Here is a 13,793-nt window from a genome sequence, read left to right on the forward strand (position 1 = left end):
AAAGGGTTAAAATCCATGCCTGGTATGTAGTATATAAAGAAGTGTTCAGACATAGTTGTGTTTTAACTCTAGGAGAGATTGACATGTGTTGGATAATGATGCAAATAGGCCGAACATCAGCGAAGTAAGCAGCATCATCCACTTTGAAAGGCTGTCATATGAGTTTTATTGACAGGATCAGTGAGAAGAGGATGAAAAGAAAGAGTGGCAGGGAAAAAGAGAGAGAGAGAGAGAGAGAGAGAGAGGAGAAGGTGGGATATTTGCAGATGAAAGACAACAGACGGACAGAAAACCACAAAAGAAGGATGGTAGTTGAATAAAAGTTAAAAATGAAAGTGAGAGTGGAGAGAAAAAACAATTCTGACAAAACACACTTGTTGACAACAACACGTACTCAGAAATCAAACAAGATAAGAGAAGAGGAAAGATAAGACACAAAGAAAGAGAGAGAGAAACAGGGGGGATGCATACAAAGGAGTGTGAGGAAAAAGGAGACGAAAAGAAACTTTTCTTTGTCGATGCGGTGAAGCTTTACAACTAAAGAGAGCCTCTTGCTCCCTTGCTCCTTTGACTATAAAACATGAAGGAAAGCAGATGTGATAACCCTCGCTGCTCGCTGTGATACCGTGTCAAGTACAGAGTAACACTCACGCACACACACACACACACACACACACACACACACACACACACACACACACACACACATTGACAAACACTGCCAATGTGTGGCCAGAGCCCCCTATCTGAGTACCAGTGCTCATCCTGACACTCCAAAGGGGCTCAGCGTGTGCACTGTCTAAGATGTTTAATTCATCCAGCCGCCTGCTTGTGCTCTACATGAATGTGTGACGGAGGAAGACGACGGGAAAGAGGAATGTTATACGCACAACAACCAGGCACAGGCTGATATAGAGACGGAAAAAGAAAAGGGAGGCTACGTAAATAAAGACAAAACAGAGAGAGAGACAGAAAAAAAAAAAACCCAAAGGGGTAGAAAGAGAAAGTGTAAAGTGGGACTATCCACAACTAAGAAAACAAGGATATAGAACTACATGTAGAACGGCTACAATGTGCTTAGAGGTCTTATTTATGTCTTTGTGCATAAGAAATCAATCTAATTTAAGTGAATCCCCAAAGGAACTTTGTGTTGGTAAATGACAGTTCTGCAAATTGACAGGATTTCAGTTCTGTTCAACATATTGATGGTCATATGAACTATGTTTTCAGCTCAAAAATGTCCAATTTCATCACAATTAATGCTATATTTTCATGTCACAAATGGCCAAGTTATATTTGAACTGAATTTACCTGAAAAACTAATATTCTATTCTTTTAGATTCCACAGTTTTTCTTACAAGATTCTATCCTACATATCACGTTTTATTTTTACAGGTTGCAATATAGAGCTTGGTGCTGATCCATCCTGCACTTTAGTTTTGACACACCTAGATAATATTAGATTATTCTACTGTGTCTCATATATAACAGCTAAAATTTGCTTAGAGGTCTTATTTCTGTCTTTGTGCAGAAGAAATCAGTATAAGTGAATCCCTAAAGGAACTTTGTGTTGGTAAAATGACAGTTCTGCAAATTGACAGGATTTCAGTTCTGTTCAACATGTTGATGGTCATATGAACTATGTTTTCAGCTCAAAAATGTCCAATTTCATCACAATTAATGCTATATTTTCATGTCACAAATGGCCAAGTTATATTTGAACGAGTGATGTGACGTTCAAGAACGAATCGAATCTTTTGAACGGCTCTTTGAAATGAATGATGGGAACCGAGTCTTTGTAAAGAGCTGTTAATTTTATTTTATTTTTTTATTTATTTATTTTTTTTTAAAGGAGGGAGTGTCCGATTGCCTGTCAATTTCGCGTCACTGGGGAGAAATTGGGCAGGAGAAGAATGTTTGAGTGCTACAGTGCTAACCCGAACCCTAACGTACTACAGTTATTAAGGTATTTAAGTAATTGCATTGATAAATCGCTGTTGTGTTTTGTGCAATTTTTTCCATATGTTTACACACATTTATTGTTCTTGTTTTGAGGAGAATAAAATGTTATTCCATAAGAAAATGTTTTATTTTCTTCTTCATTTTTAGGCTACAGACTAGTCCACATAATGTACCGTGATGTTTTTTGTCAAATTCCAGCATTTGCCTAATGTCACCTCTCATGTCATGTATTTAGTCCACACATTTGAACTAACTATTCTTTTTTACGGTAAGATAATATTTACTGCTGCGCCAATTAAACATCTTTAAAATGTAATGTCAATCATCACATGCAGCCTATTTAGTCATTAAAACATTGGTGTTTCAAAATAATGCAAAAAACATAAAAGAGCCAGTCTTTGGAACGACTCTTTTCAGTGAACGGCTCCCTTCAAAGAGCCAAAAGTCCCATCACTAATTTGAACTGAATTGACCTGAAAAACAAATATTCTATTCTTTTAGATTCCCCAGTTTTTCTTACCAGATTCTATCCTACATATCACATGTTTTATTTTTACAGGTTCAATATGGAGTATGGTGCTGATCCATCCTGCTTATGTTACGCCGATACATACATTAAGAATGTCACACGTCACTTTTGAAATCAACAGTTTTCTAATAATAAACATTTTTTATAAAGAAATAACAATTCTATATTGTTATTTACTCTTTAGTATGATGATAAACTATACAATAAATAATTCTGATCCTAGTTTTTGCACAGGGATCATTAGTGTAAACAGTGACATGGCTGCAGAGCATCAGTATGATGGGATCTGTAACAACCATGTCACATCCGTCCACTGACACATTTTGTGTTTTTGTGTCAGCTGTTATTGTTTTAGATCCACAATACTAACATAAGGGCATTCCATTTTTGGGACTTCTTTTCCGATCAAGCTCTTAATTTGACCAGTTAATCTCTTATATATCAGTAACTCCCCAAAAAATTTCTGCCTAGTCCATAAAGTTTTAGACCCCCCCCCCCCCACTGCCATTTTTAGGGTGCCCATCAGCCGAGCGCAGAAAACCTATTTTTCAATGGAAAATCATGCATTTTTCGGTTAGTTCTGCCATATTTGCTCATGTAAATGTCATATTAGAGGTTTTGGGGGATGCTACTGTCATTTATGAAGGTCTCAAATCATGTACAGGTCAAGGTCACATGATTTTAGACAAGGTCAAGGTCATTTGACACTGAAAAATGGGTAAAATCACACATTTTTGCTGATTTCTTTATTGCCTAGTCTTATTTAAAAAAATGGGACGCCCTATACTGCATATCATGTTTTATTTTTACGGGTTGCAATATGGAGTATCACGGGATTGTGCAAATGTCACATGTCACTTTTTAAATCAACAGCTTTCTAATATTAAAGAATTTTTATAGAGAAATAACAATTCTATATTGTTCTTTACTCTTTAGTATGATGATAAACTACACAATAAATAATTCTGATCCTAGTTTTTGCACAGGGATCATTAGTGTAAACGGTGACATGACTGCCAAGCATCAGTATGATGGGATCTGTAACAACCATGTCACATCCGTCCACTGACACATTGTGTGTTTTTGTGTCAGCTGTTATTGTTTTAGATCCACAATACTAACATTTATGAATAAGAGGAGAATTAGCAATAGTAAGTCTATAAGTTTATTACTAATAAAGTACTGGTACTGACCAGAGCATCATGGGTAATGTCACGTCCGTCCACCAGCAAAAGTTTTCACATACACGTGCTATTCCAAATCCAATATTTCTGAAAATATAGCTTCCACTGTCAAATAATATCAGTAGTCTGTGCACAAATGGATTAGCATTATTTCAACACAGTTCTATGCATTTCTTACAACTTTTTTTTTTTTTACAAAAATGGCCACTCATTTGACCCCCTAAGTAAATTTTAGCTGCCATAGAAATAGATGTACAGGGGTTGGACAAAATAATGGAAACACCTTAAGAAATCAACAAAATATAATTTAATATGGTGTAGGTCCGCCTTTTGCGGCAATTACAGCCTCAATTCTCCAAGGTATTGATTCATACAACTTGTGAATTGTTTCTAAAGGAATTTGAAGCCATTCTTCAGTTAGAATACCCTCCAACTCTTTTAGAGACGATGGCGGTGGAAATCGACGTCTTACTTGAATCTCTAAAACTGACCATAAATGCTCAATAATGTTGAGGTCTGGGGACTGTGCCGGCCATACGAGATGCTCAACTTCATTAGAATGTTCCTCATGCCATTCTTTAACAATTCTAGCTCTATGGATTGGGGCATTATCATCTTGAGGTGAAGGTGTTTCCATTATTTTGTCCAACCCCTGTAGAAGAGAACTCCGAGGCAATAAAGTGACACCACATGAGGGAGGAAAAATCATTAGATGAGAGCACATGTTTGAGGCAGATTCTCAGATGCTGGCACACACACACAGAATGAGTGATGGATAGAATTAGAGCAGCAAAAAACTGAAAGGGAAAACAGGAGGGACATTTTGCAGACACACACACAAATCTAAGAAAAAAAGAAAAAAAAAAAAAGGTGGAGATCTCATCCGGCCATGAGGCGAGAGCCCAGAGTGTTGAGGGTGTGTGTTGAAGGTCTCAGGAGAGGCAGGAAGGGGACTGAGAGCTAGAGATTTTCTGTCATATGTCTCTCTGTCTTCATCTCTCACGCCTGTTATCCACCTCCTCCTCCTCCACCTCCACCTCCACCTCCACCTCCTCTCTACTGCTCTCGCTTAACGCATAAAGATCCACCCGTGACCAAAACCATCTACTGATCTAAAATGTTTAACCCTTTCATGCATAAGTCACTCCAGTGGACAGTTCTTCTCCAGCTGTTCTCTTGTATATTCATGGGTGTAGTTGTTTTAGTTCCATATCAGCCAACACAGTGGACGCTTATGCACCATCCCATACACTGACATTCATACCATTACTGTAACTCTGCTGTTCTTGTTGAACCTGATCTGCACTAACATGTTTGAGTGTAAATCAATTGTTATTTGTTAGACAAGAAGGTTTTTTTTTTCTCACATTATCTCAATGAAGTGAGGAATTACTAGCATTCGAATATGTTGAAATGTGAGAAGACATCAGATTAGCAGCATTAAACATGTTTTTATTTCATTGTTTTCATATCCCTCTCTGACATTGGGTTTTAAACACATGTTTATTTACTTCAAAAATTAAATGCATGGATATTTTTGCAACTCCACAGAAAAAAAAAAAAAAAAAACTGGATCGCATTGTTTTTTTCATGCCCAAGGAGGAATAAAAACACTGAAGAAAAAAATCTTGACTAAGGTTCTCACAATTCATACATGAAAGGGTTAATAATTTTGTTATGACCCTGGGTCAAAATCTGTTTATTTATGTATATATTTTCTGTTACTGTGTGTGTTCTCCCCCCAGCCCTGTAGGGGTGCTGTGCCCTTTTCGTTTCATGAAGGAAGCTGATTGGTGGAGCAGATTACCTAGCCCCTTTAAAAATGGCACTGAATCCTCCAGTTTGGTCTCTCCTTATTCGCTGCCAGCTTGTTGAGCCGCATTATGTAATAAATTCCCATTATGTAATAAAAGTTCAAAATGTAATAAGAATGTCACGTCATCTTGTAATAAAGCCGCATTATGTAATAAACTGACGCATTTTGTAATAAACTACTTCGGTGCATTATGTAGTAAATTTTTTTGCATTATGTAGTAAGTTATTACAATTTGAAAAATTTATTACAAAATGCACTTGACACATTTTTATTTTCAGGAAAATGTAATGTGCTAAATTAATCTTTAAAGTGTGTGGTTAAAGTTCTGATTCCATTACCTGTAACTCCTGTGACTAATTTCTTCTAAATTGCTCTGAAATTCTATTAATTTGGATTGTTATTACATCATGAACCATGTTATTACATTTTTTTATTCCCATTATGTAATAAAAGTTCAAAATGTAATAAGAATGTCACGTCATCTTGTAATAAAACCGCATTATGTAATAAACTGACGCATTTTGTAATAAACTACCTCAATGCATTATGTAGTAAATTTTTTTTGCATTATGTAGTAAGTTATTACAATTTGAGAAATTTATTACAAAATGCACTTGACACATTTTTATTTTCAGGAAAATATAATAACATGGTTAATTTCCAAGATCATAAGATACTGTATCAGACACAACTGACACGGCAATATAATAACAATGTGCTAAATTAATCTTTAAAGTGTGTGGTTAAAGTTCTGATTCCATTACCTGTAACTCCTGTGACTAATTTCTTCTAAATTGCTCTGAAATTATATTAATTTGGATTGTTATTACATCATGAACCATGTTATTACATTTTTTTTTTTTTTTTTTTTAAATGTGTCAAGTGCATTTTCTAATAAATTTCTCAAATTGTAAGAACTTACTACATAATGTGAAAAAATTTACTATATAATGCGTTGAGGTAGTTTATTACAAAATGCGTCAGTTTATTACATAATGCGGCTTTATTAAAAGATGATGTGACATTCTTATTACATTTTGAACTTTTATTACACAATGGGAATTTATTACATAACGCGGCTCAACAATGTTATAACTTATTGGCTGGTTATTACGTTATTGGCCTGGTAAAAAAAAATTCTTTGCAAATGTAATAACTGAGTCAATAACGTAGTAAGTTATAACGTTATTGGCCAACAGCTATTACGTTATGCCTAATGGCTAATTCATTTTTGGAAGAAAAAATGTTATTTAAATGTTTGTTTTCGTTTCCTTTTTTTTTTTTTTTAAAGAGGAGAAATGTAAATTATTACATTTTTTTTTTATAACAATGTGTCAAGTGCATTTTGTAATAAATTTCTCAAATTGTAATAACTTACTACATAATGTGAAAAAATTTATTATATAATCCGTTGATGTAGTTTATTACAAAATGCGTCAGTTTATTCCATAATGCGGCTTTATTACAAGATGATGTGACATTCTTATTACATTTTGAACTTTTATTACATAATGGGAATTTATTACATAATGCGGCTCAACAGTGTGATCGTCAGTTGTTGAGTGTTTGTGTGTCAATTCAGAAATTGTAAATAGTTGTAAATAGCATTTTTGTAAATCGATCCTTTTTTCTGGTGGGGTAGGACGGCTGTTTTGTTTCACGTTTTCTCCTGTTTTTTCGTAGGTAGTTTAGGTTACTTTAATGTATTTTATTTCTTGCATTTATTTTTGGTTAGGAAATTTAGTTTGAACTTTGAAGAAGACTTTTTGTTTGTTGTTTTAGCAAAGCCCTCCCCTAACCCTCCTTTAGTTGTTTAAGAATAAATATTGAGAACTTTGGTTTGGACTGACGTGTGGGAGGGGACAAAGTGAGCGCATATTATGTACGTCTCGGTAAACCCCTAGGCCGGTACGCAACAACTTTAAAACCAGTAATCCAATCAATATGTTGAAATAACTGGTGTAAAATACAGTTTGTCGTCTTTCCATGGTCATCAGATATGACCCATTTGGACGTTCAGAGGCTCCGTAGTTTCCGTGGAAACACCGTCATCTTCTACAGCATTGATTCACCAGTAAAACTTGATTTCTACAACCCGTTTTAATTCCTGCTTAATTTGTTACATTTTATAAGTAGTTACGTCACCACATTTGCACATATAAGGTCAAGACGAACATTTCTCCGAGTACGACATAATTGTCTGTCAGCAGCAGCGGTTGTAGTAAAAACTGAAAATATGTCCAAACTTTGAGCCGATTACCTAAAATGTTCAGCTGTTAGATGAACGGGACAGAGCAGCACAGCCAACAACCTGGAGGGGGTGGGGCCTGAAGTGGCTCATTTGCATTTAAAGGGCCAGTGCTCAAAATGACCTTTCTGGTGTCATTACTCAGAAATAGGGTTGAAGATGGACCTGTGGAGTTGAATAAATGAAGAATTCAGACCCAAGTATAGCATTTACAGTTTATGAAGACCACAGGGAAATGTTCGAAAATGCAGAATTCCATTTAAAAAACCTAAATATCACTCCTTTAAGGCTTGACGTTTGCTCTGTGGGCTTTGATTGACAGGTTTTCACAGCTTCTGTTCATTGAATAAAACATTTTTTTCCTGACAGACAACTCTACCACAGCTCCAATTAATATTTAATAACAGTGAATTAATTTTGTTACACAAAAGTTTAATGATGTTTACTAACTTACCATGTCAGTAAGTTACATTCAGCTCAACCGTTATCCCTTGTGCTTCCCAAAGCTCTGCCTTTTTTGTCCAAATATGATCACTTCTGGTTTGGAAAACCCAATATGAAAAAAACAAATGGGTGATGTCCCAGTGGCTAATTGTCATAGTGATCATTAGCATATAGATGACAACAGAACGTCCTGGCTAATTTATTATTTCTTGCTAATAAACAACCACTGCTGGTTGTAGTAAAAACTGAAAATATGTCCAAACGTCAAACCGATTACCTAAAATGTTCAGCTGTTTGTTGAACGGGACAGAGCAGCACAGCCAACAACCTGGTGGGGGCGGGGCCTGAAGTGCTCATTTGCATTTAAAGGGCCAGCGCTCAACTTGACCTTTCTGAATTAATGAAGAATTCAGACCCAAACATAGCATTTACAATTTAACCCTTTCATGCATACTGGTCACTACAGTGGACAGCTATTCAACAGCTGTTTTCTTCTATATTCATGGATTTTGTTGTTGTTTTCGTTGTTTTGTTTTTTTGGTTTTTTTTTACACATTTATCAGAATTTTAAGACACTACATATCTTTTCTGACATGAATTAGTAACATTATGTCGATCTCTCCTGAGCATAAACCCCCAGAATCACAAGCGTTACCCATAGTTTTCACACAATTTATCAGTAAATACATGTTTCTGTGCGTCAAAAATGAAACGCATGGTGTCCAGTTGAGTGGGCATTTTTGCAACTTCATGAAAAATAGGTTCATAAGATTTTTTTTTTTTTTTCATTATTATTTTTTAATGTATTTTGTAATATTTTTTTTTTTTTATTATTATTTTTATTTATTTATTTATTTATTTAATTTATTTTTTAGAAAAAAGTTTTCAGTCACATTGTTTTTTTCCATGCCTAAAGAGGAATAAAAACACTCAGGAAAAAAATTTGATTAAGGTTCTCATAATTCGTGCATGAAAGGGTTAAACAGACCACAGGGAAATGTTTTAAAATGTATAATTCCATTTTAAAAAAAGAGCAAAATATCACTCCTTTAAAGTACATGATCAGAAAATTAAATATAGGAAAATACCTGATTTTACCTAAAAAAAAAAAAAGCAAAATGTAGAGGGTAATATTATGACATATGGTGATAAATCACTTACTAAAGGTTAAATAGAAAGAAAAATTCATTTGGGAACTGCCCCTAAAGTAGTCCTGGGTCTTTATCGGTTAAACTACTGTGATATAGAATTTGTAGCAACAGTTTCAATTCCTCAAAGGTCTATTTTATCATATTGTGTCGTGATACTTCACAGGATAAATAGTGACACTAAAATTATGCAAATTGTCCCTCCTTTATCAGCAAACTCTGAAGTCTCTGGCTTCTGTTTTGTTGAAGGAACATTTTTCAGCCACATTTTAATATTCTCCTTCCATTAAATGACTAAAGGTTAATAAATCATTAGTTAATCGTGATTTGGATGCCGTCTTCTCTATTAAGTTTTAGTTGAGTAACTATTTTAATGATGAAAATCAATAACTAAATTACAGTTCATTAAAAAAGTTGGTCATTTTTTTATCTTATATAGTCTTTTTTAGTAAGAACCCTATGTGTAGAATACTATATAATATTCAAACATTCTGCTGCTTTTTGGCAAATAAACAATGAAAAAGTAATCCAGGGTACTAAGTTGAATTATTTGATGAAGCTTTTGAAGTAGAAGGTTCATGGAGAAAGAGGAAAAACTAGCAACAGGTCAAGAACAACAGCAGCACTTGTCATATAGAACAACTTTACATAACTCTATATTTACACCAAACATGTGCTGGTGGATTTCTTGACCTGTTTGATGATATTATTAACCCATAAAGACCCAAACATCCACCAGCGACCAAAAACTTTTACTGATATAAACTATTTATTACCTGTTGATCCATTCATTCTATCAATACATGAAAATAATTGGTGTAAAATACAGTTTGTCATCTTTTCATGGTCATCAGATATGACCCATTTGGACGTTCAGAGGCTCTGTAGTTACCATGGAAACACCATCATCTTCTACAACATTGATTCACCAGTAAAACCCATGGAGTTGGATCAATGACAGTGGATGGACACACTGGGTTTATGTTCATTTAATGACCTATTTGACCGAAAAGTGACTTTTTCTTCAGTTTACACTGTTTTTGATATAATAACCTATGAATTTACTCAAGAGTTTTCATGAACATCTACATGATCAGGGAATTAAATCTAGGAAAATACATGATTTACACTGAAAAATGCAAAATACAGAAGATAATATTACAATAAATGGTGATAAATCACTTGTTCAATTAATGATAGATTTTACTTGTTACTTATTTTTGATTTTGATAAAATAACCCTCAACTTTAATCTGAGCTTTTATGAACATCTACATGATCAGTGAATTAAATATAAAAAAAATATATATATCAGATTCTCACTGAAAAAATGCTAAATACAGATGATAACATTATAATAAATGGTGATAAACCACTCAAGAAAGGTTAAATAGACAGAAAAATTCATTTGGGAACTGACACAGAAGTAGCTCTGGGTCTTCATGGGTTAATTTTCTCTTATTATATTATCATAATGCATTATTTAATGACACTCCTAAATTTGCCAAATGGATCATAATAAAATGAAATGGATACCTGTAAAAACACACATAGTAATTAGCAAAACGTCGACACATCAGGTAAGTAGGAAAGCACTCAGAGAGCGCAGACCTCCGCCAAGGTAGATCAGCCCCCCACCCCCCCATCACCACCAAAATGTAATCATTTGTTCCTTGTGCCAGTATCAACATTTCCTGAAAATTTCATCCAAATCCGTCCATAACTTTTTGAGTTCGCTTGCTAACAGACAAACAAACAAAGCAAACCCAGATGAAAACATAATGGCAGAGGTAAAAATATCAGATTTTTCACAGAAAAAATGCAAAATACACATGATAACATTATAATAAATGGTGATAAACCACTCAAGAAAGGTTAAATAGACAGAAAAATTCATTTGGGAACTGACACAGAAGTAGCTCTGGGTCTTCATGGGTTAATATTCTGTTATTATATCATCATAACGCATTATTTAATGACACTCCTAAATTTGCCAAATGGATCATAATAAAATGAAATGGATACCTGTAAAAACACACATAGTAATAAGCAAAACGTCGACACATCAGGTAAGTAGGAAAGCACTTGGAGAGAGCAGACCACAGCCAAGGCAGATCAACCCCCCCCCCCCCCCATCATCACCAAAATGTAATCATTTGTTCCTTGTGCCAGTATCAACTTTCCCTGAAAATTTCATCCAAATCCGTCCATAACTTTTTGAGTTCTCTTGCTAACAAACAAACAAACCCAGATGAAAACATAATGGCAGAGGTAAAAATATCAGATTTTTACATAAAAAAATGCCAAATACAGACGATAATATTATAATAAATGGTGATAAACCACTCAAGAAAGGTTAAATAGACAGAAAAATTCATTTGGGAACTGACACAGAAGTAGCTCTGGGTCTTCATGGGTTAATATTCTGTTATTATATCATCATAACGCATTATTTAATGACACTCCTAAATTTGCCAAATGGATCATAATAAAATGAAATGGATACCTGTAAAAACACACATAGTAATAAGCAAAACGTCGACACATCAGGTAAGTAGGAAAGCACTTGGAGAGAGCAGACCACAGCCAAGGCAGATCAACCCCCCCCCCCCCCCATCATCACCAAAATGTAATCATTTGTTCCTTGTGCCAGTATCAACTTTCCCTGAAAATTTCATCCAAATCCGTCCATAACTTTTTGAGTTCTCTTGCTAACAAACAAACAAACCCAGATGAAAACATAATGGCAGAGGTAAAAATATCAGATTTTTACATAAAAAAATGCCAAATACAGACGATAATATTATAATAAATGGTGATAAACCACTCAAGAAAGGTTAAATAGACAGAAAAATTCATTTGGGAACTGACACAGAAGTAGCTCTGGGTCTTCATGGGTTAATATTCTGTTATTATATCATCATAACGCATTATTTAATGACACTCCTAAATTTGCCAAATGGATCATAATAAAATGAAATGGATACCTGTAAAAACACACATAGTAATAAGCAAAACGTCGACACATCAGGTAAGTAGGAAAGCACTTGGAGAGAGCAGACCACAGCCAAGGCAGATCAACCCCCCCCCCCCCCCCCCATCATCACCAAAATGTAATCATTTGTTCCTTGTGCCAGTATCAACTTTCCCTGAAAATTTCATCCAAATCCGTCCATAACTTTTTGAGTTCTCTTGCTAACAAACAAACAAACCCAGATGAAAACATAATGGCAGAGGTAAAAATATCAGATTTTTACATAAAAAAATGCCAAATACAGACGATAATATTATAATAAATGGTGATAAACCACTCAAGAAAGGTTAAACAGACAGAAAAATTCATTTGGGAACTGACACAGAAGTAGCTCTGGGTCTTCATGGGTTAATTTTCTCTTATTATATTATCATAATGCATTATTTAATGACACTCCTAAATTTGCCAAATGGATCATAATAAAATGAAATGGATACCTGTAAAAACACACATATTAATAAGCAAAACATAGACACATCAGGTAACTAGGAAAGCACTCAGACAGCGCAGACCACAGCCAAGGCAGATCACCCCCCCACCCCCCAATCACCACTAAAATTTAATCATTTGCTCCTTGTGCCAGTATCAACATTTCCTGAAAATTTCATCCAAATCCGTCCATAACTTTTTGAGTTCTCTTGCTAACAAATAAACAAACCCAGATGAAAACATAATGGCAGAGGTAAAAATATCAGATTTTCACAGAAAAAATGCAAAATACACATGATAACATGTTAATAAATGGTAATAAATCACTCAAGAGAGGTTAAATAGACAGAAAAATTCATTTGGGAACTGACACAAAAGTAGCTCTGGGTCTTCATGGGTTAATTTTCTCTTATTATATTATCATAATGCATTATTTAATGACACTCCTAAATTTACCAAATGGATCATAATAAAATGAAATGGATACCTGTAAAAACACACATAGTAATAAGCAAAACATAGACACATCAGGTAACTAGGAAAGCACTCAGAGAGCACAGACCACCACCAAGGCAGATCAGCCACCCCCCCATCACCACCAAAATTTAATCATTTGTTCCTTGTGCCAGTACCAACATTTCCTGAAAATTTCATGAAAATCCATCCATAACTTTTTGAGTTCTCTTACTAACAAACAAATAAACAAAAAAATCCACATTTCCTGAAAATGGGAATGAAGTAAAGCAATGACAAACCACAGAATATGTTGGTACTGACATGTTCATGTGTGTTGCACAGTAGTTTGTTTAGACTCCAGAGGTTGTTGTGTGTGAACCAGAATAACCTCCATGACCTGCGACGTCTCATCACTCCAGAGCTGACATCTGTCACATCTGTCAGGTAATCTTCTCTGGAACCTATGTGTAAATCTGTAGGAAACATACCGTTCATGCATACATGTGTCATTAAAGGTAGATAAATTAATCACACACACACACAT

This window comes from Sphaeramia orbicularis, chromosome 11 (assembly GCF_902148855.1).
Source record: "Sphaeramia orbicularis chromosome 11, fSphaOr1.1, whole genome shotgun sequence".
Lineage (NCBI taxonomy): Eukaryota > Metazoa > Chordata > Actinopteri > Kurtiformes > Apogonidae > Sphaeramia > Sphaeramia orbicularis.